The sequence below is a fragment of the Eumetopias jubatus genome, unplaced genomic scaffold, assembly GCF_037043125.1.
Source record: "Eumetopias jubatus isolate StellerSeaLion01/CBP00866 unplaced genomic scaffold, mEumJub1_p1.0 scaffold_2, whole genome shotgun sequence".
NCBI classification, from domain to species: domain Eukaryota; kingdom Metazoa; phylum Chordata; class Mammalia; order Carnivora; family Otariidae; genus Eumetopias; species Eumetopias jubatus.
In genome coordinates this window covers 30,831,857-30,859,330 of record NW_028274808.1, presented here as the reverse complement: position 1 = coordinate 30,859,330, position 27,474 = coordinate 30,831,857, and the positions used below count along the sequence as shown (strand labels likewise).

The window sequence follows — 27,474 nt, the reverse complement described above, 5'->3', positions numbered from 1 at the left end:
CTTCCAGCTGTGCTGTAGATTAAAACTACTTCAGCATTTCCCTGTCTCGCTCCTTCATCCTGATTCTGTGTTATTCTATCTTAATTTTCTTATGTACCTTGGATCCGTGGATGTGCTATTTTTCTCATTACGTCATTCACCAATTCTAATCCTCTAATTCCTTTCATGCAAGCTCCAGGATATCTCTGTGGTGCCATTATTTTTCCTGAGCACTAGCTCCAAGTTACTGTGGGAGGATTTACTTTCAAGCCTTGGCATCCGAATGGCTGGGACCAGAATACCCAGCGGCTAGCCCCTGCTCGTTATTAGACAGGGAGCTTGGCTGTATGGTAGGAAGCCAGCGTGCAATGGCTGTTCGGGGTGGTCATCAGTAAGAGTCGGTCGGCCTGAAGGATCTGGTTTGGGCAGATGGCGCTGCATCGTGGGCCTCCGCGTGCCAGCTCAGCTTTCGAGTCGCAGAAGAAGGAATTGGCTCTGGTGCTTCACTGGGCCAGGACCTCAGCTATGTACTGGACCTCATTACATACCATCAGATGGGAGAGTCAACCCAATAACTTTCCATTTCCCAATCGGGAAATAATTCTGGGAAGATGTTTGGCTCTATTGGTGACGAGCAGGGGCTGCTTTACTGGGCTAACCGGAACCAGCCGACATTTGGCAAGTGAAAACGTACAGGCATGCATACACCCAAAGGCTCATGAGTCTCAGTCTTTGCCAAATATGTACCCCGTGGGAGACTCTGGATTTTCACTTGAGAAATTTCCAGTGCTAAGTTCATGGACACTTCCCTGCAGGCCTTTTATTTATTTAAAGATTTTATTTATTTGTGAGAGAGAGAGTCAGCACACAAGCAGGGGGAGCGGCAGGCAGAGGGAGAAGCAGGCTACCCGCTGAGCACGGAGCCTGGCGTAGGACTCGATCCCAAGACCGGGGGCTCACGACCTGAACCGAAGGCAGATGCCTAACCGACTCAGCCACCCAGGCGCCCCGTCCCCCGCACGCCTTTTAAAGACTGGGCCACTCTTGCTCTCACAGTCACCACTAGGAGGCAGCACCCCCCCCTCCTGCAGGTGCTATAGCCTGTCTCAGACCGGCTTAGCAACAGAGCAGATTCTATCATTTCCTGCTTGGGATGCCAACTATTTGCAGCGTTAGAATCACAGGAGAGGCGGGAAACTGAAAAGTGATAGTTTCCTTGGATCAGGGCAGATAACACTCTAACAATCAAATATTCAAGGACTATTTCCCTGTAGTAGGGTCACTTCATGTAGGGCATGTAGTAGGGCATGTTGAAGGACATCTCTTTGGGACATTTGGTCCCCTCCCAGGTACTTTTGTCCCTGAAATGTGTGCCTCTATTCCCTAGTAGCTAGCCAGCTCTCAGACATTTCCTTGAAGTGAGTGAGTAAGGCACCAAGGTCAGAACGGAGACTACCTTCCTGAACCAAAGCCACTTCACACGTTTTTGTTAGATTAGGTTCCCACTGCTGGGATTATCTCTGCCCTAGAAGCTGTTTATATTGGGCTGCTCTGTTGCATTATTTAGAGGCACTGAAATCTGCACCGCCTCCCTTTCTACCCACCGTGCTTCTGGTCCTCTAGTCGTTTGATGAGTTGATAGTTGTAACAAGGATAAGACATCGTAAAATGTCAGAACATTAGCTATGCTTTTCTTTTGATATTTCCAGAGAAGGAATCTGTACAATTTCCTGTGTTGGATGACTGCACACATTCCGAGTGAATTTTGAATGTATTTTATATGACGGAGCAGAGTAATGCACTGCGCCCTTAGAATCCTCCAGGCATAGAGCTGAAAGTGACCACGGCTCTTCAATCTGCCCCACGCCCCAGAAATCCCTCCAACAGCATCCTTAAAACATATTGCTCCAATCTGTCCTGAATCGTTTGGGTGATGGAAGACCTCACTCTTATTATTTTTTCATTTCATTTAATTTTATTATTTTTTTAAGATTTTATTTATCCATTTGTCAGAGAGAGAGAAAGCACAGACAGAGCAGGTAGAGGGAGAAACAGGCTCCGCACTGAGCAAGGAGCCCCACACGGGACTCGATCCCAGGGCACTGGGATCATAACCTGAGCCGAAGGCAGGCCCTCAACCGTCTGAGCCACCCAGGTGTCCCTATTTTTTAATTTAATTTAATTTATTTTATTTTTTTAAAAGATTTTATTTATTTACTTGACAGAGAGAGACACAGTGAGAGAGGGAACACAAGCAGTGGGGAGTGGGAGAGGGAGAAGCAGGCTTCCCGAGGAGCAGGGAGCCCGATGTGGGACTCAATCCCAGGACCCTGGGACCATGACCTGAGCCGAAGGCAGACGCTTAACAACTGAGCCACCCAGGCGCCACTTAATTTAATTTATTTTTTAAAGATTTATTTATTTGAGAGAAAGAACAAGCGAGCACAAGCAGGAGGGGCAGAGGGAGAGGGAGAGAGAATCCCAAGCTGACTCCCTTCTGAGCACGGAAGCCCTACTCCGGGCTGGGTCTCAGGACCGGATCTCAGTATCATGAGATCATGACCTGAGCTGAAACCAAGGGTCTGTTGGGCACTTAACCAATTGAGCCACCCAGGCAATCCTCGCTCTTATTTTTAAAATCAACTCCTGAAAGGTGAAGTTTACATATCATAAGTGTGCACATTTTAAGTCAGCAGTTGGTGAGTTTGGACAAGTGTAGGAATCCAGATATAGAGCATTTACTCACTCTAGAAGTTTCCCTCGTGTCCCTGTTCATCAGCCTCCCCTTACTCCCCACTCCCTGCCTCCCCAGGAAACCACTGATCTGATTTCTGTCACCATAGTTTAGGTTTGCTGGTTTAGTGGCTTTATATATCGAATTGTACAACAAGCACTCTCTTTTGTCTGCCTTCTGTCGCACAGCATATTTTTGAGATTTCTCTATTTTCCAATCAAGAAGAGACGAAACTCCGATTTTTGACCCCCTAATGTACATGACAAGGAATAAGACATGGTTTAGCATAACCCATACCTCTTCTGCCCAGGTGGAGCCGACGGAGGGCTTGGGGATTGTTTCCATAGGAGTGTGGCCCTGGGGAGGTGGGTTGCCAACTGTCCTACATTGCCCTGGGCTCAGGGAGTTTCTCGAATACAGGATTTTCAGTGGTAAAACCAGACAGGTCCCAGGCAAATTGGGACAGTTTGGTCACCCTAGCCCCCTCTGGTAGGTACTCTAAAGCATCAGGGGTATGAGCTTCTAAACAATGGAGAAAGGGACAGAAAAATGGACATTTTATGTTTCTTTACCTTGAAGCTGTCAGTGACAAGGAGCCCAACTTGGGGAGAGTCCTTTGGAAGCAGTCCAGCTGTGGGGGTGGCTGGATTTTTTTTTTAATATTTTGGTTACCTAATTTATTCAGGATATATTGTGTTTTATTACTATTCTACTTTCCAGAATACTATTTAGAGTTCTGACATTTAAAAGTTTAAATGTAATCAAGATTACAAAGTATGTATTTGAAAGCACCAAGATTAGCTAGTAATTATTATTGTGTCAAGGTGCTTGGTTCGATGGACTCCAGCTTGATTATTTTGGTGTGTTTAATTTTAAAAATCCACCCAGTTTTTCAACCAAATTGCAAGGCATTGCTCCTCTGAGGATGTGTGCTAATGTGTCATTTACATCCGAAATAATTCATTAGCTGGATGTTAACAAAACATATTCACCTGTTGATGTTTGAGTAAATTATAATCTGCCAGTTTTCTTTTTGGGGTGGATGAAATGCCTGGCAGTTAACTGCCATATAATTTCCCACATAAATTCTGAAATATGATACTCTTAAAAGCATGCAGGATTCCAAGGGCAATATTTTCTAAGCGGTACTAGGGATGTTACGGCAGTTTGTGAGGACATTTGTGAGCTTTTATATATCATACAAAGTTTGTGAGATTTTTTTTAATGCTTCTTTTCAGAAAGGTGTCTTGTTTTCTCCGTTAATTTTTTGATCTTTAAAAATTACACAAGTAGGGGCGCCTGGGTGGCTCAGTGGGTTGGGCATCTGCCTTCAACTCAGGTCATGATCCCAGGGTCCTGGGATGGAGTCCCGCATCGGGCTCCCTGCTCAGCGGGGAGCCTGCTTTTCCCTCTTGTTCTGCCCCCCACTGTGCTCTCTCTCTCAAATAAATAAATAAGTAGGTAAGTAAATAAATAAATCTTTAAAAAATATGTAAAAATTACACAAGTAATGCCTGAATATATCACTAAAACAATAAAGAAGAGAAAAATGAAATTTCACCTTTACTTTCTCAATCCCTGTCCCAGTCAGACTAATGGCTATCCTTCTAGAATTTTAATGTATAATCGAATTCAGTCTGTAGTTTTGTCTGTTTTTTTTTTTTTTTTTACCTTACACTGAATCATGTAATAGATATATACTGGTTTTTCCATTAAACATATGTTTAAATTTTTTATCAGGTTAGAATATATCAGTTTACTTCATTACTTTTTAAGCTACGTTTATTCAGTGTTATAAAGGTACTTAAATTAATTTAATCATCCCCCTGTCCATGGTTATTTACCTTATTGCTGTTTTTTTTGTCATGTTACTGTAAACTTACTTGTATGTCTCTGCTCATATGTGTTATTATTTCTCCAAATATCTGAGAATGGAGTTGCTGTGTCAATGGATAAAGTAAATTAAAATTTTGGTACATACTGCCAAATTGGCCTCAAAAATGCTGCACCATTGCTCCTCAAAGTTTGAATTCTTTTTACATGTGGAAAATTTGAAACAAAACAGAAACGGATAATTGAATTTTGCAAGCTCAAACAGCAAATTGGGAATTTGCTCTGCTTTTAATAAAATCTTATTTATGGCTTACTTATACATTTGACTTGTATAAAACTTCTCAGAAAAACTTGCCACTTGGTTATTGATTTATCAGCTAGTTATAATTTCATGGACTTCACATGAGTTCAGGTTTAGAATGAGTTTTAATGTTTTTCCATTACCGACTGCTAAGAGATTTCCGTATCACAAACACTGATGGAAATGTGGTCCTCATGGAATGGTCAAGACATTACCTCTGCCTACAAGGTCTTCTACACCAAAGCTCAGGTTAAGAGTCTAGTTCTTTAGCAGTTCCTTAATATCCCTTTTTCCATTTTTATAACTCACTAATTTCTTCTCAAATCATTGACTCTGTCAAGAAAAAAAATTTTTTTTTTTTTTGCAAAGAATTAATAATGACTGGATGCCAAAGTGTTGCTAAGACTTCACATTCTTTTTTTATGAGGTGGGAATACCACTAACTAGTCCACCATGAGGTATTATCATAAGTAACTAAAATAAAACTGCTACACTTGTCAGAGTAAATGAGGCAGGAGAGTGTTACTAAGACGATGTAGGGCTTTTCTCATCAATTCATTTCACCCGCTTCTCCCTAACTTAATATGCCCCTTTATGGTTACAGAAACCTATTGGCCTCATTGGGTGGAGATCAAGTCATGAAATCAAACAGCTAGGAATGTGAACTGAACTTTCTATCTTGTGTTAGGACTGAAAAAGTTTGCAGATGACACTTGTATGAAGGGCTTTCGATGCTTTGATTTAATTCTAAGACTTTTTTTAGAGTTCTCAAGGTTTCCACATTTGAGCTCCATCCCTTTGGTACATACTTGCTGTTAGCACCAGTTTCTACTTTTAATTCTTGCTCTTTCTTTAACTCTTACTGCCAAAGGAAGCTAAAGCCTGCCTTCTGCAAAATAAGATCTGAAAATGCATTTGTTTATTTTCCAAATATCTTTGAGTACGTACCACGTCCCGAGCATTATGTTAGGTTCTGCAGGCAAAGATTAACAAGGCATGGGTCTGGAAAGTTTTCCCTGTCTGGTGGGGGGCTAGACAGGGGCACACCTAATTGCAGTTGAGTACAGTGAATACTGGAGTTCAGGTCCAGACCCAAAGCCACAAGATAACTGAATAGGGAACAATGGATATGAGGACGTGGGCAGCTTGGAAAGCTCTTCTTTCAATTGTCTTTACCTCCTAGAAGTCTATTGGCCATAGCAATGTAGCCTGTTTTAGGAAAAGAGCAGGAAACATCTCATCAAACTCACTGCTTCTAAATATACCACCATACAGACTTCCCAACTGTCAGGTCACAGACTAATGCCAATGCCATTCAACTGCATTAGACTGTAAGTATCAAAAACCCGACCAAAAGTGGCTTTGCAATCAAGACATTAATTTATTCAGTGAGCTGGAAATCTAGGGCAGGTAGGCCTGTTTTGTTCAGCAGTCCATCGTGTCACGGAAGACATCCTTCTCTCATTTTCCCACACAGTCATCTGATGGCGGTGGCAGCTGAAAGCTCTGTGACTTCACCTACCTGAGCACATCCAACAACCCCCAGGCTCTGGATGATGGTATCTCTCTCCGAGCCAGTCCACGTCTCGTGCTTCTGTTCTGTGCACCTACTCGCTTACTGGCAGCCTGCTTACAGGCACTGCAGCTTGGGATGGCAGGGATCACTGAGCCATGAGGCAAGGCTTCCCTTGTTAGGGTTAGAGTTTCCGAGGGAGTTTTCATTTCTGATTTTGGGGCCCGTTCTGTTCTTCAAGCCATAGTTTCTACAGGATAGAGTGTTTGGGGACAAATTTCATCTTTCTTTGAGTATGAGTAATAGAGCATAAATTAATATCACTATAAATTTCTTTTTTCTAGACATCAGTAGTGATCGGACTCAAGTGTTGTAATAAGTGTGTTCTTATTTGAATCTTTCATGCACTGACACACTTATACACATTAATAAACTCAAACACCCCGATGTTAAATATTGCTTTTCTTTGGGAATATGGGTGATGTTACTACTCCTCTTCCATCTCCCCTCTACTCTCTGCTTGTTCTTTTCTTTTCTTTTCTTTTTTTAAAAGATTTTATTTATTTGACAAGGAGAGCGAGAGTGAGAGAGAGCACAAGCAGGGGGAGGAGCAGAGGGAGAGGGAGAAGCAGACTCTCCGCTGAGCAGGGAGCCCGATGTGGGGTTCCATCCATGCCCCAAGCCGAAGGCAGATGCTTAATCAACTGAGCCACCCAGGCACCTCTCTGCTCGTTCTTTTATTTATGTTTTTTAGCACGGTAGAATTTCTTGTATCGAGCATATGTTTACTAGAAGTTTGATGAAAAAATTTAAATAAAGTAAAAGTTATAGGAAAATGTTTATGTCCTTTGCTGTTTTACTTTTTTTGACTGCCATAAGAGAGATAGGTGGATCTTACTTGTTTATAGTATTAAACCTGGGCCTATAAAATATCATTTATACATCGTATCACTAAGGGCTCCTAATGTGGACCTAAAATTCTTGACCAAATTTGTTGTTGTTTTCTTGTTGCTTCTGTGATGAGACATGTACATTAGAAAGTCATGCTGGGAGTATGTTAGGCATGATGAACTTTGGAGGGCAGTGCTTTCTTCTGCACTGTTTCTCTCTTGGGGAGAGAGAGACTCCAAGATGATTAAATGGAGTGGGACACTGGAAGCTTTGAGAATAAAGAGAGTTTATTTCTCTAGGTCCTAGCCTCTCACTAAGGTCAAATGTAGCCCAAAGGCTAAGTGAAATACAATGATTTGGCAGTCCCATATCCACCAGAAGGATAGACTTGCTTTGGAAAAAGCACTCAGTTGTCTTGATCTTTGCTTTCAGAGGATGTAATTAACTTGGAGATTGATTGCTGAATTGAGAATTGATTTCTGCCGAATGTCCCTCCTGTAGAGAGCCTAAGGACAGACTCAAGGATGGTGTGCACTGAAGTCTTAGTTGCTAGTGAAGATGTCAGCAATATCAAGTGCCTTAGGATGCAATGCACCCAACTTATGAAAACAGTTATTTCATGACCCACTTTTCAGGGTTCAGCTTTTGTCCCACAAAGTGGAACAGTGGGGAGAATACTGAAATTACTACGTACATACATTAAATGGAATAATGCTATGTGATCATTACAAAGAATTGGGCAACTCTGCATTCACTGACATGGAAATAGCTCCATGGTAGTTTCATGGATCCTGCCAGGTTCATGCAGTGTATATAGAGTGTTTCCATTTATGTAAAAAAAAAAAAATCTACTTAGTTTTAAAAAGTATTTTTCCTGTTCAAATTTTAGCAACTCCACAATCACCATGTATTTTGTAGTTGATAGCCTCCCTTCAATCACCGTCAGCAACAGGAGGGATATGGTTGTGACTGGCCATGTGGTGACGAACTGGGCCCATTTGAGGAAAGAATGTAGGTCAAGTTAATGTCTGAAAACTTTCTTCCTTATTTATTTATTTATTTATTTATTTAGAGAGGGAAAGAGAGAGGAGGGGCAGAGGGAGAAGGGGAGAGAGAATCTCAAGCAGGCTCCATGCTGGGCATGGAGCCCGACACGGGGCTTGATCTCACAACCCTGAAATCATGACCTGAACCGAAATCAAGAGTCAGACCCTTAACCAACTGAGCCACCCAGGTGTCTCTAATTTTTTTTTTTTTTAAGATGTTACTTATTTATCTTAGAGAGAGAGCTCAAGCAGGAGGAGGGAGAGAGGCAGAGGGAGAGAGAGAATCTAGAGCAGATGCCCTGCTGAGCATGGAGCTCGACCCGGGGCTCAATCTCATTACCCTGAGATCATGACCTGAGCCAAAATCAAGAGTTGGACACTTAACTGACTGAGCCACTCAGGCATCCCTGTCTGAAAACTTTCTTTGACACCTTCTGGTAATGCCAAGAAAGCATTGGCATCAAAACTTAGGAATGGGGTCAGTGGTTTGGAAGAAAATCCCAGAGATGAAGGTGCTGCATACTTTGAAGCAACGCTGTATGGCTAACAACATTAATGACTCGGAGCGAAACACTGTGTTGAAAACCACAGATGTCAAAGATTCAAAAATGATTCAAAGAGGGGCACCTGGGTGGCGCAGTCGTTAAGCGTCTGCCTTCGGCTCAGGTCATGATCCCAGGGTGCTGGGATCGAGCCCCGCATCGGGCTCCTGGCTCAGCGGGAAGCCTGCTTCTCCCTCTCCCACTCCCCCTGCTTGTGTTCCCTCTCTCGCTGTGTCTTTCTCTGTCAAATAAATAAATAAAATCTTTAAAAAAAAAGATTCAAAGACTTGGACTCTGAATCTGAAGATATTTTAGATAGTTAAACCAATTTGACATATTTTTCTGAGTATCCACAAGAGTGATAAATGACAAAAATCTATAAGCAAATCTAAAAGAGCTCTTTTAATAAGTATAAATAAAAATTCTAAGAAAGCACTAGATCATAGTTTAATTGGAAATACTTTTCTTCGTGACACAAAAAATAATGGTACATCTTATAATTTATTTTTCCTAGATGTAGTTAAATGTGGTATCTTCCTTCCTTCCTTCCTTCCTTCCTTCCTTCCTTCCATCTATGCATTTTTTTAAAAAATGCAGAACATGCAAGAAACTGTTAATGGAGGAAAGGGACCTGGGTTTCTGGTACATGGGAGAGGGAGACATTTCTCCTATACAATCTTCTGTTTACCTTATTTTAGTCTTTATCAAAGCTACGCATACTCCAGTTTGAGGAGTAAGGAGTTAGCTCTTCAGGTGACCAACCACTCAAGACTTGTATATATCTGATGACTTTTTTGGTTGTTACCCCCAGATCTCGAAATAACATGGTGGCAGGACTATTTAATGGTTTTTCAGTATTAGGCATTATCTACGGACTCTGTCTTGGAAGATGAGGGTTTATTCTTTTACCCTCTTCCACTTGCTCACTCAGCGATCTCGTATCCCCGCCGTCCACTTATATTATTGTATTGGATGGATCAGTATTCACTCTACATTTTTATGACTATGCAAATGATATTCATAGATGAACCAGCTAGTTCACTGATTACTTGTTTGCCTTGAGTTAATAATTGAGTTTTATTTATTTTTTTAATTGCTTTTTTTTTTTATGTACCTATAAGCAGTTCAGCCCCAAATTCTAACCAGTCAGAAATAATTATTCCATTCTTTCTCCTGCTAGGGCTATTTGCATTGCTGTTATTCTACTTTGAATTTCAGCTAATGGCTTAACATTTACATTCATAATCATAAGATCCCTGGAGCTTATTTTGTTCATCTTTGAAGCCACAGAGTTCCCAGTTTAATGCTTTCCAAATAGCAGAACTCAGTAAAACCTTGCCTTTTAGGAGTGGCCCCGCTTCTCTGAGTCAGTGGTTGTGTCTCCTGTCTCCAGGTATGTTGGCTACAATCGAATCAGAATGCGAGACCCAGAGACGCCCTAATGTGGCTTTTAATAACGAAGAATAAATTCTTCACATGCCTTGAGAGAGATCACGAACCCTAATCCAGGGTTATGTAGCCTTGCCATGGAATTCTCAAGTGAGGGCTTCAGCAGAGAACTCTCTGAAGTGGCTTTGTCAACAAGCCCTGGGTGACACCGCAGCTCCTGTCTCCCGGGGGTGGGGGCGGGGAGGGCAGTGCCTTAGGCTGCTCTGCAGACTGTCACTCCTGCTCTGGTTCCTTCTTCCTCTTCTCACTTGTTCTAATTATTACCATGGAAGAAATGGAATTCCCTTTTGTGTTTAGGTGTAGACGCTGTCAGAAGTACCTTAATTTGCTGTTAAGCTTATTGCAGACAAAAGTAGCAGGGAGCTAGCAATTGTAGAGTTATCTCAAGCACTGGAAGTCCTTTGAGCTTCATGAAGCAAATGATTTAATCCGAGGCAGGAAATGAGAACACACTCGTTGAGGCCACCGTGAGTTTGGCCGTGGCTGCGGCAATTAGCAATACATGTGATTTATGAGCCGTTGCTAGCCAATATGCCCATTGTTTCTTGAGCTTTAACATCTTTTAGCCACAGAAATTTTCATTTCCGATGGGTAAAAGGCTCTGTAGTTAGATCTGCAGCGACAAGAAAGTCTTCATCTCTTTGTTACATTGAAGGTCAAGAAACACAGTGGAGAGGATTTGGAGTTTGTGACAAAAGGTGGAATTTGGTCAAATGGAGTTTTACTGGAGGTCTTGGCTTTCTCCCTCACCCTTCCTTGTAGCTATGTGGGTCATCAGTATTCTGTATGTTTTAGTTAGCAGCTCGGAGAAGGCATTTACAACACAGTACCTGAAGGAGCCACGTGCTTTTGGTTTCAAATAATTTGATGGTTCCTCTCGTCAAGGGAGCCTCATTTTCTGATTTTGTATTTTCCCTTCTTAAACGGGAGGCTTGCATTTTTTTCTCCTTCCCCATTCTCACCAGATGGACTGAGAGAGAAATAAACGGAGAGGGGGAACTGGAAGGCTGGGATGGTGATAACAAGGGGGTGAGAACTGTGAAGAAACGTAGTATTTTTAGGAAAAGCAGGAGTTAAGGGAGCAAGAAAAAACCTGCAACAGAACCTGGAATAATAAATTGCCATCGGATGGAGTCTCAAGGTTTTGAAATGGACTTCTGTATTAATCAGTGTTTGATAGGGAAAAAGAAATTGCTCTAGGTGTTTCAGACAATGGGAATTTATTATGGGGATTGGTTGCGAAGGCTTTGAAGGGCTAGTGGAGCAAAGGAAGGGAGGGCAAGTTATGCAGAATGAATAATGGGAGACCGCTACCACCCCTGGGCTGGAGAAGCACCGGGGGAGATTGTTTTACCCAGAGTGTGGGACAGTGGTGTCCAAGGACCCGCTGTTGGAGGTGAGCAGGAACCCGTGAGCTGGCACTCCCAGGTCATTGCCACTGCCACCGTGGCTGTCCCCAAAGTCTACATGCCTGGCGTCTCCACTGCAACTTGATGCAGTCACATTCCCAGGTCCTTAACTGCTCTCTCTGCCACAGGAGAAGCCTTTAGGAAGAGGCTCCTTCTTGCCCTTCTACTTCCCAGTCCCCCTACAGTGCTCCATTGGCAGGACCTAAATGCAAGCCAGTCAGCAAGGGATGGATCCTGAGAAATGAAGTTTGCAGGGTGTCCGCCCCCTTCAGTGCAGAGCGAAACACACAGAGGTAGGAATGGAGCTGAGAAACTAACAAGCCAGTAACTAACATGACCTCCTTTTAGAAAAAAGAGCTCAGGTCCCTCTGTGCTTTCTGTGAACCCCGCTGTAGCTGAGAGTACTGTAAACTTGGGCAAAAACCATTGTAATACTAAGCCTAGCATTTCAATTCCCAAAGGAATGTGTGGTCCATTAGGGGACATTTAGCGTATCTGGAAGAAACTAGTCTCCACCCGAGAGAGGGTCTCTGCCTTAAATTCTCTGCTTTCGGGGGGTGCCTGGGTGGCTCGGCTGGTTAAATGTCTGACTCTTGATTTCAGCTCAGGTCGTGATCTCAGGGTTGTGAGGTCAAGCCCCACCTTGGACTCTGTGTTCAGTGGGGAGTCTTCTTGGGATTCTCTCTCTCCCTCTCCCTCTGCCCCCCCCCGACTCCCCCCCAACTTGAGCGCACTCTCTTTCTCTAAAAATAAACAAATAAAATCTTTAAATTCTCTGCTTTCATGATAGATTTATATAAAGCATCGACTCATGGATCTATTTTGGTGGAAATTGTTTAAAAAATTTTATAAAAAAGAGTAAAATCTTCCACGTGCATGATGTTTTGTTCTCATAGGAATTTGTAATTGGTATGTTTCAAGTCACTCCAGGAAAAAAATGCTCGTAAAAAGCAACTTTGTCTGATCACATATAGTGTTGGTCTAGCATGCGAAAGTTTTAGGGATTGCTCAGATCTCTGGGCCATGTGCTTTGGGTGGCAGCTCCTTTATACATTCTGGAGTTGTGTGTTGTAGCAACGAAAATTTCTGTAAGTTTATACTTGGCTCATTGGAGTAAGTGTTCCGTGTACCAAAGATTATAGTTAACCCAATTCTGTGCACCTGACATGTATTTTAAAAGGGAAAAAGCAAAGAAAGGGTTATATTCAAAAGGTAGAGCACCTAGCTTTCTCTAAGAGGCTCAAACCAACCTTGGTGGTAATGTCAGTGGAGAAAAAGAAGACACAAAAAGGATCGGGCTTTAGGGGAAGGTGGCTAGTTTAGTCAGGGCATGGTAATTGGTGATTTTCTCTGGGTTATCCAAGTCGATATTTCTAGCATGCTCTTAGATATCTAGTTGAAGCTCAGGGGAACAATCTGGATAGAGTATAAATTTAGGATCTATCAGTAACTAGGTTTGGTTAAAACCTGAGTGGGAATGGAACAACAGTCATGTTGACATATTTTAGAATAAATCACTGAAAAGGAAGCATTTTGGGGAAATATGCTAAAAGGAAGAAGTAATCATCCCTCCTGCCCCTTCTCCTGCCCACCACATTGGATGTCATTGTTCAGAGGTTTTAAATCTGAATTTGTGTCCTTGTTCCTGTTATGCCAGAGCATGAATTCTAACCTCCAAGCAACCGTACTTGGGAAGGATGATTGGCAACTTAAATTTGGGCAATGGGGCTTTTGGACTCGGCCAGGAGGGATCCACTCAGGCTTTGTCCAGCTGTGCCCCTTCATTCAGGGCGAGGAGTTCATGGACTAAGGTCCGATGCGCCCTTGTAGCCACAGAGCCCATGCCTCCCCCTTAGACATCACACTCCCAGTACCAAGACCCCAGAATTCCCTGCCCCAAAGGCCAAAGCGGAGGCCACTTCCAGAGCCCGCATCGGCCACTTCTCTGGTTTATCCTCCCAAGCTGCTAGTATGCACCCCTGGGCTTCAAGGTTGACCAGGGGGTGACTGCAAAGGTGTAGAATGTAAAAGAGAAGTTTTACAGTGGATACTTGTTAAGAGAGATTTTATTCGAGCTACTGTAGTAGAGGAGAGAGATTTCAGTCTAGAGCTGAGCTCAACTCTGAATGTAGCAAAGACAGCCGAGGATGTCTAGCCAACCAGCCGCATGGGGCCATCAGTGGATGGGAGGTTACTAAGAGGATAGTAGGGGCAGAAAGCTGTTTGCTAAACTGGCTTTAGGATTCATGCTAGAGGCAGGCCAAGGACTTGGACATCAGGTGTGAGGGGATGAAGAACTTGGTCAGATATCAGGTACAGGCAGGGGATTATCAGCAAACCAACATGGCAGGATTCTTTGCCGAATCTGGGCTCTGCAGGCTGAGGGCGGGGTGGCCGGCCATGGTGAGGCGTGGCGAGAGGAGGTCTCAGAGGAGCCTGATTAAATTTGGTCAGAGAGGGAGTTTTTGTCAGCACAGAATTTGGACTTGCGGGTTGAGGCATCCAGGTCTGTGTCACAGGGTCCCTCACGGTGTGGCTCAGAGCCGAGGGTGGAAGGGAAAGGGGTGCAGGCACCCCTGCACTCTAGGTTGGAACTCAGGAACCGGAGAGTTCTCAATTTGAGCTTGGCCTTCTAGCCGCAGGTTCCTTTGTAAGACTCTAAAGGCTGATGCCGGCAGGGATGGTGGGCACTCTCAGCTGAGGAACTCAGGAGCTTTAGGAGGCCCCTGGACAGTGGGGACAGGGAGGGGCAAGACCCGGGACAGGCCAGGAGTGGAAGAGGAAGAGAAAATGGTGTCTCACCTGGGGTGGTGCTGAGTGAGTGGAAGGGAAGGTTTGGGGGGTGAGGTGAGGCTGTCAGCAAACGAAGGAGAACATCTCCCTTCTCCTTCCACCCTGTGCCAGGCCCCAAGAATCATGCCTTAGGACAGAAAACCACGTAGATTTTGAATATGTGTTCTCCACATTTGGTGTGAACTGTGGCTTTGCACGTTTTTAAAAAAAATCCACGAATAAGGTGGAAAGATAAAACACTCAACACTTGTTAGATTGATTTATAGCCGTTGAGTGTTGAGGCATATGGTCCTCGGGACTCTGTATTCTTGCCTCAGGCCCTTCACTGCCAGGAAGGGGCTACAGAGTTACCGACTGGCCTAGAGCACAGGCCCAGTAAAGGAACTTGAGAAATTTCCAGGCCCAGGGGGGCAGAATGAACAGGTACTTAATTGAACAGGTATAATTGAGAGAAGGCTCCATGATGCAAAATTGATTAAGGGCAGGCAGAAGGACTCATGAAGAGAGATGGTGGGCGAAGAAGGGAGAATACCAGTCTAGAAGTTAGTATGAGTGTGTTTGGAGTCCAGTGGCCTGCTCCCTGTCCCCCGACTTGGCTGGAACCAGGCAACCAGCAGAGGCTTGTCTATGGCGGGTGCCTAGATGGCCTTTGGTTAGAATTTCACCTGTGGTGATCGGGGTCTTTCCCATGGGCCAGCACCATTCCTTCTCATCTTTAGCTAACCCTCAGAACCTTAGAGAAAATAAGAGACCTGATGGGGTTGTGTGGGTAGGTCGAGAAAATTCATGTGAAATGGGCTTTTAAAATAGCCATGAACCATGCAAATAATGGATATTAATATATGGTCTAAATTGTTTTCTCCCCAAAGTTTTAGTTTCCTCTATTGGGGTACTCTTTATGGGGTGCACAGTTTTAGGGCAGAATTCTTTTTAAAAACAGGGATTACCTCCGGAGGACATTTTGGGGTAGGGGGCATTTTTGTTTTCCTGATGAAGGCATGTGTCTTCCCGAGTGGGCTGGGTTTAAGCTTGGTAATATTTTGGTGGGTGTGCCTGGGAGTGCCAGGAGCAAGTCATTCAAAAGAATCAGCATTGTAGCGGGGGCCAGTGATCTTTCTGGCTCTTTAGCGTTAGCTGGTCTGAAAACTCTGGTCCCCACCAGGGGTTTTGAGTTCTAGATAAATGACTCCAACTTTGTTAGTAAAGTGGGGTTACTAATACATGTTGCCCTCTGTTTTCACCAGTCTGGGTGGGAATAATAAAAAAAGAACCTATGCCCATGCAGAAGAAAAGGAGTCCATAAACATATCATAAAGTACTGTCGCTCTTCTGCTTGTCTGCCACTTCAAATTACAGCTCCGTAGTTAGCAATCTGGCTTCATTTGCTGGCATTAACTTTATTCCATTTGTATTCCAAGTTGCAATTCCCTTTACAGTGCACTTTAGTGCTTAAGATCTATGTGTCAGCTGTTATTTAAGGGAACAAATAAATTTGTCAATATTCAGTAAACACAAAATCACCCAGAGAAATGAAAGTTTGAATCCAAAGTTGTTAAATACGAGAGGGAGTGCAGATGACTGTGGGCAACTAGTGAGCTAATCACCTGCAAGTTAGTCACATTTTTTATGGATCACCATTGTGTAATTGAGTTTTATTTCTTTCCGTGTTCCAACTCTTGTTATAGTGGGCAGTGCCCTAGAGTTGGAGAGAGCAAAATAACTCAGTTGTCTCCTGAGTCACACATATAGACGTTGTTCAGTATCGTCACTCATATTCTAGACCATGATCTCCTCAGTGAAGAACAGTGTGAAACCTTGAACAATGCTGGGGTTAGGGGCGCCAACCCCCCGACACAGTCAAAAACCTGGGTCTAACTTTGGACCCCCAAAACTTAACTACTAATAGCCTACTGTTCACTGGAAGCCTTGCTGATAATATAAACCGTTGGTTGACACATAGTTTGTATATTACGTGTATTATATACTATATTCTTACAATAAGGTAAGCTAGAAAAAAGACAATGTTATTAAGAAAAACAAACAAAAATACATTTACAGTACTGTATACTGTATTTATTGAAAAAAATCCACATGTAAGTGGACCCATGACATTCAGGTCTGTGTTATGCAAAGGTCAACTGTATTTTAAGTCTGTTATGGTTCTCATTTCAGTATTCTCTTTTTTTTAATTTTTTAATTTTTTATTGTTATGTTAATCACCATATATTACATCATTAGTTTTTGATGCAGTGTTCCATGATTCATTGTTTGTTCATAACACCCAGTGCTCCATGCAGAACGTGCCCTCCTCAATACCCATCACCAGGCTAACCCATCCCCCTACCCCCCTCCCCTCTAGAACCCTCAGTTTGTTTTTCAGAGTCCATCATCTCTCATGGTTCGTCTCCCCCTCTGACATACTCCCCTTTTCTTCCTCTCCTGTTATCTTCTTCTTTTTCTTTTTTCTTAAAATATGTTGCGTTATTTGTTTCAGAAGTACAGATCTGTGATTCAACAGTCTTGCACAATTAACAGCGCTCACCGTAGCACATACCTTCCCCAATGCCTATCACCCAGCCACCCCATCCCTCCCACCCCCAACCATTCCAGTAACACTCAGTTTGTTTCCTGAGATTAAGAATTCCTCATATCAGTGAGGTCATGTGATACATGTCTTTCTCTGATTGACTTATTTCACTCAGCATAACACCCTCCAGTTCCATCCACATCATTGCAAATGGCAAGATCACATTCCTTTTGATGGCTGCATAATATTCCATTGTGTAAATATACCACATCTTCTTTATCCATTCATCTGTCAATGGGCATCTTGGCTCTTTCCACAGTTTGGCTATGGTGGACATTGCTGCTATAAACATTGGGGTACACGTACCCCTTCGGGTCCCTACATTTGTATCTTTGTGGTAAATACCCAGTAGTGCAATTGCTGGATCGAACGGTAGCTCTAATTTCAACTGTTTGAGGAACCTCCATACTGTTTTCCAGAGGGGTTGCACCAGCTTGCATTCCCACCAACAGTGTAGGAGGGTTCCCCTTTCTCCACATCCCTGCCAACATCTGTCGTTCCCCGACTTGTTAATTTTAGCCATTCTGACGGGTGTGAGGTGGTATCTCATTGAGGTTTTGATTTGGATTTCCCTGATGCCGAGCGATGTTGAGCACTTTTTCATGTGCCTGTTGGCCATTTGGATGTCTTCTTTGGAGAAATGTCTGTTCATGTCTTCTGCCCATTTCTTGATTGGATTATTTGTTCTTTGGGTGTTGAGTTTGATAAGTTCTTTATAGATTTTGGATACTAGCCCTTTATCTGATATGTCATTTGCAAATATTTTCTCCCATTCTGTCGGTTGTCTTTTGGTTTTGTGGACTGTTTCTTTTGCTGTGCAAAAGCTTTTTATCTTGATGAAATCCCAATAGTTCATTTTTGCCCTGGCTTCCCGTGCCTTTGGCGATGTTTCTAGGAAGAAGTTGCTGCGGCTAAGGTCGAAAAGGTTGCTACCTGTGTTCTCCTTTAGGATTTGGATGGACTCCTGTCTCACGTTTAGGTCTTTCAACCATTTGGAGTCTATTTTTGTGTGTGGTGTAAGGAAATGGTCCAGTTTCATTCTTCTGCATGTGGCTGTCCAATTTTCCCAACACCATTTGTTGAAGAGACTGTCTTTTTGCCATTGGACATTCTTTCCTGCTTTGTCAAAAATAAGTTGACCATAGAGTTGAGGGTCCATTTCTGGGCTCTCGATTCTGTTCCATTGATCTATGTGTCTGTTTTTGTGCCAGTACCATACAGTCTTTATGATGACAGCTTTGTAATAGAGCTGGAAGTCCGGAATTGTGATGCCACCAGCTCTGCTTTTCTTTTTCAGTATTCCTCTGGCTATTCTGGGTCTCTTCTGGTTCCATACAAATTTTAGGATTATTTGTTCCATTTCTTTGAAAAAAGTGGATGGTATTTTGATGGGGATTGCATTGAATGTGTAGATTGCTCTAGGTAGCATTGACATCTTCACAATGTTGATTCTCCCAATCCATGAGCATGGAACGTTTTTCCATTTCTTTGTGTCTTCTTCAATTTCTTTCATGAGTATTTTATAGTTTTCTGAGTACAGATCCTTTGCCTCTTTGGTTAGATTTATTCCTAGGTATCTAATGGTTTTGGGTGCAATTGTAAATGGGATAGACTCCTTGATTTGTCTCTCTTCTGTCTTGTTGGTGTATAGGAATGCCACTGATTTCTGTGCATTGATTTTATATCCTGCTACTTTACTGAATTCCTGTATGAGTTCTAGCAGTTTTGGGGTGGAGACTTTTGGGTTTTCCACATACAGTATCGTATCATCTGCAAAGAGTGAGAGTTTGACTTCCTCTTTGCCGATTTGGATGCCTTTGATTTCTTTTTGTTGTCTGATTGCTGTGGCTAGGACTGCTAATACTATGTTGAATAGCAGTGGTGAGAGTGGACATCCCTGCCGCGTTCCTGACCTTAGGGGAAAGGCTCTCAGCCTTTCCCCATTGAGAATGATATTCGCTGTAGGTTTTTCATAGATGGCTTTTATGATATTGAGGTATGTACCCTCTATCCCTATACTCTGAAGAGTTTTGATCAAGAAAGGATGCTGTACTTTGTCAAATGCTTTTTCTGCATCTATTGAGAGGATCATATGATTCTTGTTCTTTCTTTGGTTAATGTATTGTATCACGTTGATTGATTTGCGGATGTTGAACCAGCCTTGCAGCCCAGGAATAAATCCCACTTGGTCATGGTGAATAATCCTTTTAATGTACTGTTGGATCCTATTGGCTAGTATTTTGATGAGAATTTTTGCATCCATGTTCATCAAGGATATTGGTCTGTAATTCTCTTTTTTGATGGGGTCTTTGTCTGGTTTTGGGATCAAGGTAATGCTGGCCTCATAAAATGAGTTTGGAAGTTTTCCTTCCATTTCTATTTTTTGGAACAGTTTCAGGAGAATAGGTATTAATTCTTCTTGAAATGTCTGATAGAATTCCCCTGGGAAGCCATCTGGCCCTGGGCTTTTGTTTCTTGGGAGATTTTTGATGACTGTTTCAATTTCCTTAGTGGTTATAGGTCTGTTCAGGTTTTCTATTTCTTCCTGGTTCAATTTTGGTAGTTGATACATCTCTAGGAATGCACCCATTTCTTCCAGGTTATCTAATTTGCTGGCATAGAGTTGCTCATAATATGTTCTTATAATTGTTTGTATTTCTTTGGTGTTGGTTGTGATCTCTCCTCTTTCATTCATGATTTTGTTGATTTGGGTCATTTCTCTTTTCTTTTTGATCAGTCTGGCCAGGGGTTTATCAATCTTGTTAATTCTTTCAAAGAACCAGCTCCTAGTTTCGTTGATCTGTTCTACTGTTCTTTTGGTTTCTAGTTCATTGATTTCTCCTCTGATCTTTATGATTTCTCTTCTCCTGCTGGGTTTAGGCTTTATTTGCTGTTCTTTCTCCAGCTCCTTTAGATGTAGGGTTAGGTTGTGTATTTGAGACCTTTCTTGTTTCTTGAGAAATGCTTGTATTGCTATATACTTTCCTCTCAGGACTGCCTTTGCTGTATCCCAAAGATTTTGAACAGTTGTGTTCTCATTTTCATTGGTTTCCATGAATTTTTTTAATTCTTCTTTAATTTCTTGGTTGACCCATTCATTCTTTAGTAGGATGCTCTTTAGCCTCCATGTATTTGAGTTCTTTCCGACTTTCCTCTTGTGGTTGAGTTCTAGTTTCAAAGCATTGTGGTCTGAAAATATGCAGGGAATGATCCCAATCTTTTGGTACCGATTGAGACCTGATTTGTGACCTAGGATGTGATCAATTCTGGAGAATGTTCCATGGGCACTAGAGAAGAATGTGTATTCCGTTGCTTTGGGATGGAATGTTCTGAATATGTCTGTGAAGTCCATTTGGTCCAGTGTGTCATTTAAAGTCTTTATTTCCTTGTTGATCTTTTGCTTAGATGATCTGTCCATTTCAGTCAGGGGGGTGTTAAAGTCCCCCACTATTATCGTATTGTTGTCAATGTGTTTCTTTGCTTTTGTTATTAATCGCCTTATATAATTGCCTGCTCCCATGTTCGGGGCATAGATATTTACAATTGTTAGATCTTCTTGTTGGATAGACCCTTTCAGTAGGATATAGTGTCCTTCCTCATCTCTTATTACAGTCTTTGTTTTAAAATCTAGTTTGTCTGATATAAGGATTGCCACCCCAGCTTTCTTTTGGTGTCCATTAGCATGGTAAATGGTTTTCCACCCTCTCACTTTCAATCTGGGGGTGTCTTTGCGTCTAAAATGAGTCTCTTGCAGACAGCATATGGATGGGTCTTGTTTTTTAATCCAATCTGATAGCCTGTGTCTTTTGATTGGGGCATTTAGCCCATTTACATTCAGGGTAACTATTGAAAGGTATGAATTTAGTGCCATTGTATTACCTGTAAGGTGACTGTTAACTGTCTGTTGTCTGTGTTCGTTTCTGCTCTTTGCTGCTTTTAGGTTCTCTCTTTGCTTAGAGGACCCCTCTCAATATTTCTTGGAGGGCTGGTTTCGTGTTTGCAAATTCCTTTAGTTTTTGTTTGTTCTGGAAGCTTTTTACCTCTCCTTCTATTTTCAATGATAGCCTAGCTGGATATAGTATTCTTGGCTGCATATTTTTCTCGTTTAGTGCTCTGAAGATATCTTGCCAGTCCTTTCTGGCCTGCCAGGTCTCTGTGGATAGGTCTGTTGCCAATCTAATGTTTCTACCGTTGTAGGTTACATATCTCTTCTCCCGAGCTGCTTTCAGGATTTTCTCTTTGTCTCTGAGACTCGTAAGTTTTACTATTAGATGTCGGGGTGTTGCCCTATTATTATTGATTTTGAGAGGGGTTCTCTGTGCCTCCTGGATTTTAATGCCTGTTTCCTTCCTCACATTAGGGAAGTTCTCTGCTATAATTTGCTCCAATATACCTTCTGCCCCTCTCTCTCTCTCTTCTTCTTCTGGGATCCCAATTATTCTAATGTTGTTTCGTCTTATCGTATCACTTATCTCTCGAATTCTGCCCTCGTGATCCTGTAGTTGTTTCTCTCTCTTTTTCTCAGCCTCTTTATTTTCCATCATTTGGTCTTCTATATCGCTGATTCTCTCTTCTGCCTCATTTATCCTAGCATTTAGTGCCCCCGTTCTTGATTGCACCTCATCAATAGCCTTTTTGATTTCGATTTGGTTAGATTTTAATTCTTTTATTTCTCCAGAAAGGGTTTCTCTAATAACTTCCACGCTTTTTTCAAGCCCAGCTAGTATCTTTAAAGTCATGATTCTGAACTCTAGGTCCGACATCGTACTAATGTCCGTATTGAGTAGGTCCCTGGCTGACGGTACTACCTCTTGTTCTTTTTGCTGAGGTGATTTCTTTCGTCTTGTCATTTTGTCCAGAGGAGAATAGATGAATGAGAGAACAAAATGCTAACAGGTTTACAACGTCCCCAGCAAATATGCTGTATACAAATCAGAAAAGACCTGAAACCAGGGGAAAAGAAAGGGAAAGAAAGAAAAAAGAAAGAGAAAAAAAAAAGAAAAAAAAAGAAAAAAAAAGATAAAAACAAAAACAAAACAATACAAAAAAAGCAGAATATGATCAAATATGATCAGGCTAGTGCATAGATCAGTGCCACACACTAGATTTTGGGCGTATTTTGGTCTGTTAGAAAAAAGTGCCTCCTAAAATTTTAAAGGAAGCAAGACATATATGTACAAAATAAGGGTTGATACAATGAAGGGATGGAAGATGACTGTAAAGATGAAAATTATAAAAGATTTTATAAAAGGACTTGGTAAGATAAGTTGTTTGAAAAAAGAAAGAAGATTTAAGAAAAAAAAAAGGAAAAAGGGAGAGAATGTGATCAGGCAGGAGACTAGAACAAAGCCATACACTAGTGATTTAGGGTATCTTTTGATCTGTTAGAAGAAACTGTACCTCAAAATTTTAAAGAGAGAACAACTTATATATATATGCCAAAAATAAGGGTAACTACTATGAAGGGATAAAATATGACTCTAAAAATGAAAAATAAAAAATGTTTTTTTTTTTAAAAAGGGATTGATAAAATGTTGGTTGAAAAAGGGAAAAAGAAAATAAAAAAAAAAACAGTCAACAAAAATTAACTTTGATGAAATAATGAATCATGGTAAAAAAAAAAAAAAAAGCCATGAATCTATGTGCAGTATTCCCCTAGCGCTGGAGTTCTCCCATTCTCCTTGATCGATCAACTTGGTCTTGGCTTGCTGGCTGTTTGTGCTGATCTTCTGGGGGAGGCGCCTGTTGCTGTGGTTTCCAAATGTCTTTGCCAGAGGCGGAATTGCCCCGCCCTTGTCGGTCCGGGCTAAGGAAGCTGCTCTGGTTTGCTCTCAGGAGCTTTTGTTCCCTGCAAGCTCTCGGTACAGCCTTGGAGAACCAGGGCAGAAATGGTGGCCTCCCAATCTCCACCCGGAGGAGCTGAAAACTCGGGGCCCCCTCCTCAGTGCGCCACCAGAGAAAAGCTGTCAGTCACTCCTGTGTCCCCGGTCTCCGGCCGCACTCCGTGCTCACCCGGCCTGTGATCGAGCGTTGCTATCTCTGGCACCCGACCCCGCGCAGAGTCTCCAAACCCAGCAGATCCCTGCAGTGCGTTCCCGCACCGCTCCTCCCCGGTAAGGAAGGGGAGTCTCCCCGGATCTGCCGCCTGCTGGGTCCCTGCTGGAGGAGCCGTGCCCCGACTGGGCTGCGGATCACAGTTTATGGCAACCCCGAGCTGAGAGCCCGCGACTCTGCTCCGTCTCTGCAGCCGGCTTCCCCGCTCTGATACCTGGGAGCTCTGGCGCACTCAGGCACCCCTGGTCTCTCTGTGACCCCAAGGGTCCTGAGACCACACTGTCCCGGGAGGATTCCACCCCCCTCTTAGCCACTGCAGCGACGTCCCTCCGCCAAGCCAACTTCTAAAAGGTCCGATTTTGTGCTCCGCGGCTCTATCACTTGCCAGAAGCCGCCGGCGGAGGCCCCTCCCCCGCCGTCTATCCTCCCGAATATCGCCTCTGATTCACTTCTCTGCACGTCCTACCTTCCAGTAAGTGGTTGCTTCTCTGTTCAGAGAGTTGTTGCTACTCTCCTGTTCGATCTCCTGTTGAGTTCGTAGGTGTTCAGAATGGTTTGATCCCTATTCAGCTGAATCCCTGAGACCAGATGAAATCTAGGTCTCCTACTCCTCCGCCATCTTGCTCCGCCCACACCTCATTTCAGTTTTCTCAAGTGTTAACAATCTGAAGCTGTAGGTTTAGGGGAGGAGCTCACTGGGCAAAATGCCATATTTTTTATTATTTATTTATTTTTTTAATTTTTCTTTTTAGATTTTATTTATTTGAGAGAGAGAGACAGAGATAGTGGGAGAGAGCACAAGTGGGGAGGAGAGTGAGAAGCAGGCTCCCCGCAGAGCAAGGAGCCCGATGCGGGACTCGAATCCAGGACCCCAGGATCATGACCTGAGCCGAAGGCAGACGCTTCACCGACTGAGCCACCCAGGCGCCCATATTTTTTAAATCTTTCCCAGAAAATTTTAGTTTGGAAGAATCTGATTAAAAAAACCTATTTTAATGTGATTTTGGGTGTATCTATATGTCTGTGTGTATTATGTATGTATCGTAGGGAAGTAGCTAGGAAATACTTTTTAAGGTAACAAATAATGGGAAATGTTTCTGGAAAGTTAGGTCTTCTTAACTTGCCTCTCTGTTTTTTTTATTATTATTTTTTTATTATGTTATGTTAATCATCATACATTACATCATTAGCTTTTGATGTAGTGTTCCATGATTCATTGTTTGCATATAACACCCAGTGCTCCATGCAGTACGTGCCCTCTTTAATACCCATCACCAGGCTAACCCATCCCCCATCCCTGCTCCCCTCTAGAACCCTCAGTTTGTTTCTCAGAGTCCATAGTCTCTCATGGTTCGTCTCTCGTTCCAATTTCCCCCCCCTTCATTCTTCCCTTCCTGTTATCTTCTTCTTCTTTATTTTAACATATAATGTATTATTTGTTTCAGAAGTACAGATCTGTGATTCAACAGTCTTGCACAATTCACAGCGCTCACCATAGCATGTATCCTCCCCAATGTCTATCACCCAGCCACCCCATCCCTCCCACCCCCCACCACTCCAGCAACCCTCAGTTTGTTTCCTGAGATTAAGAATTCCTCATATCAGTGAGGTCATATGATACATGTCTTTCTCTGATTGACATTTCGCTCAGCATAATACCCTCCAGTTCCATCCATGTCGTTGCAAATGGCATAATTTGCTTCTCTGTTAAAGAGGCATTCCCCCACTTTTAAAGATGACCCCACTCCTACAAACTAAACAGAATTCAGATGGATGTACTAGAACCTCACACTCATTTAAAAAAAAGCTGTGGGGGCGCCTGGGTGGCTCAGTTCGTTAAGCGACTGCCTTCGGCTCAGGTCATGATCCTGGAGTCCCAGGATCGAGTCCCGCATCGGGCTCCCTGCTCAGCAGGTAGTCTGCTTCTCCCTCTGACCCTTCCCCCCCTCATGTGCTTTCTCTCTCTCTAATTCTCTCTCTCTCAAATAAATAAATAAAATCTTTAAAAAATAAAAAAAAATAAAAAAAAGCTGTGTTCTTTTCCCCCACCTTTTTAAACAAAGATTTTATTTATTTATATTATTTTTACATATATTTTTATCATGTTCAGTTAGCTGTGTTTTTTTTTTAGAGCATGAATATAAATAAATGTTTCTTGCTTAGATTCTGCAGGCTTCTTTTACTACCATAGATTGCATATGGAAGGGACCCTGCGATCTTCTTCCCTTCCTTCCAACATTGAGGTTCCAGTAGCAACTTGGCTGAAGGTATAATGAGCTGGTAAGCTCTCATCTCCTAGTTATAATGAATGAAGGGCTCATGGCTCATAATTGGTACCAGTTTCAAGTCCTATTCATATTATCAATACAATCTGAGCGGACCTAGAAACTGGCCACAGAAAGGTCTACACATAGCCATTTTTAGTGCCTGTTACACTTTACTGATGTGGATGAGCAGAGATGAAACCCAGGCCCTCTCCATTCTCCAAAGCACAGGAGGCAGGCGTTGTGTCTTGCTGCTTCCCTGCTCTGCATTTTGGGTCTTTGCTGTGGCACACCCAGGGTGAGGCAAAGAAAGAATCATGCATGTGCCATATAGCAGCAGCGGACAGCCCCTGGGGTCTGAGTCACTCCCTCAAGACACCTGTGCCTGCCCCCCCCAATTCTAGACCCACTTTTGTTTTAATCATACCCCTCCGATTTTTTTTTTAAAGATTTTATTTATTTGTCAGAGAGAGACAGAGAGCGAGAGAGCAAAAGCAGGGGGAGTGGCAGGTAGAGGGAGAAACAGTCTCCCCGCTGAGCAAGGAGTCCGTTGTGGGATTCGATCCCAGGACCCTGGGATCATGACCTGAGCCGAAGGCACAAGCTTAACTGACTGAGCCACCCAGGCGTCCGCATACCCCTCCAATCTTAATCTTACATCTTGATCCCTCGTCTGACTCCTATGGATTGGACTCTAGTTCTTCCTATCCCAGGCAAACGACCTGGATTTTTGTTTTGCCTTCAGTGGAAACTTTCCATTCTAACTCAAGTGGGTGGGTTCCTGTTCCCATCCTTGACCAGCTGACCAGCAACCACTTCATGCAATAAATTGCTTTTCTCCTCAAATTTGCTTCTCTTTCATGTCTTCACGTTTGTCTGTTAACCTTTCTGACCACTTAACTCTATATGCCATTACATAGCAGGTGTGTAGATGAGCATTCTTTTTGATGCTAAAGGGCAAATATAGCAAATGCTAAGTAAATGAATACATAACCACTTTTATATGTTAGTCTTCCATTCCTGATCATTGAGAATAAAAGCCTGGTATCAAGACAGTCATACTTTGTTCAGCAACTTCTCTGTGCTCAGTATATGTCCTCCAACATAATTTTATTCAGTCTTTAATTGTTTAAAAGCCTTTCTTGATTAATTGATTTCTCATTGATGTACTGTTGGCACCAAAGAGTATATATTTATTTGAGAGAGTGTGCATGAGCATGAAATAATTAATTGTTATGAATTCTACCAGAGAATATGTTTTATTCCATTGGAAGCATTTATTTGGGCCTTTTTCTCCCCCCAGTGAAGGGTGGCAGATGGATTTTTTTTTTTTTTTGGCCATTTCCTTATATTTAAAAACTCAAATCAGGGGCCACAGAATCTTCAGTGTCAGAAACACTTTAGAAATTTGGTGTTACATATTGCGGTATTGTCTTAATTGTTTCTCGGTTATAGAAATGACGTCTTCCTGATTGAGTCTCCATCCACGCTGTCAGGAAACATCTGTTCACCACATCCATCACTTCTGTCTGCACATGATCATGTTTCAAGGGTTTCTCAATTAATCCTGTGGAAGCTAGAATCACTCATAATTATAATCCTGTTATGCCTTCTTTATTTCTTGATGTGCTGGTTAATTCATGTCCATCCTGCAGTGGTCTGTAGCATAGTGCTATTATCAGCCGTTTTGTCTTTAAAAGCCTCTTGTCTACCATTTTGACTGTGATTGATTCATTGCACTTTGTTGAAATCGATCATTTTGGATGAAAAAAAAATCTATCCTGCATATTTATTCTGGCAACTTCTGCATGATTTCACTTTTTTTTCAGTGCACCATTCTGCCAGGCTGGTTGCTTTCCCCTTTTTGGCTTTTTTTCTCTCGCTCTTTTCTTTTTTATAAGAATTGTCTATTGCTTTCTTTCTTTTTTAAAGATTTTATTTATTTATTTATTTGACAGAGAGAGATAATGAGAGCAGGAACACAAGCAGGGGGAGTGGGAGGGGGAGAAGCAGGCTTCCCGCCAAGCAGGGAGCCCCATGTGGGGCTTGATCCCAGGACCCCGGGATCATGACCTGAGC

General features: G+C 42.6%; 1 protein-coding gene across 1 annotated transcript in view; it reads left to right on the top strand.

The window, feature by feature from the left end:
- Positions 1-27,474, top strand: part of POFUT3 (protein O-fucosyltransferase 3) — an 81,948-nt gene that overhangs the window by 42,139 nt on the left and 12,335 nt on the right. The window lies entirely within an intron of this gene.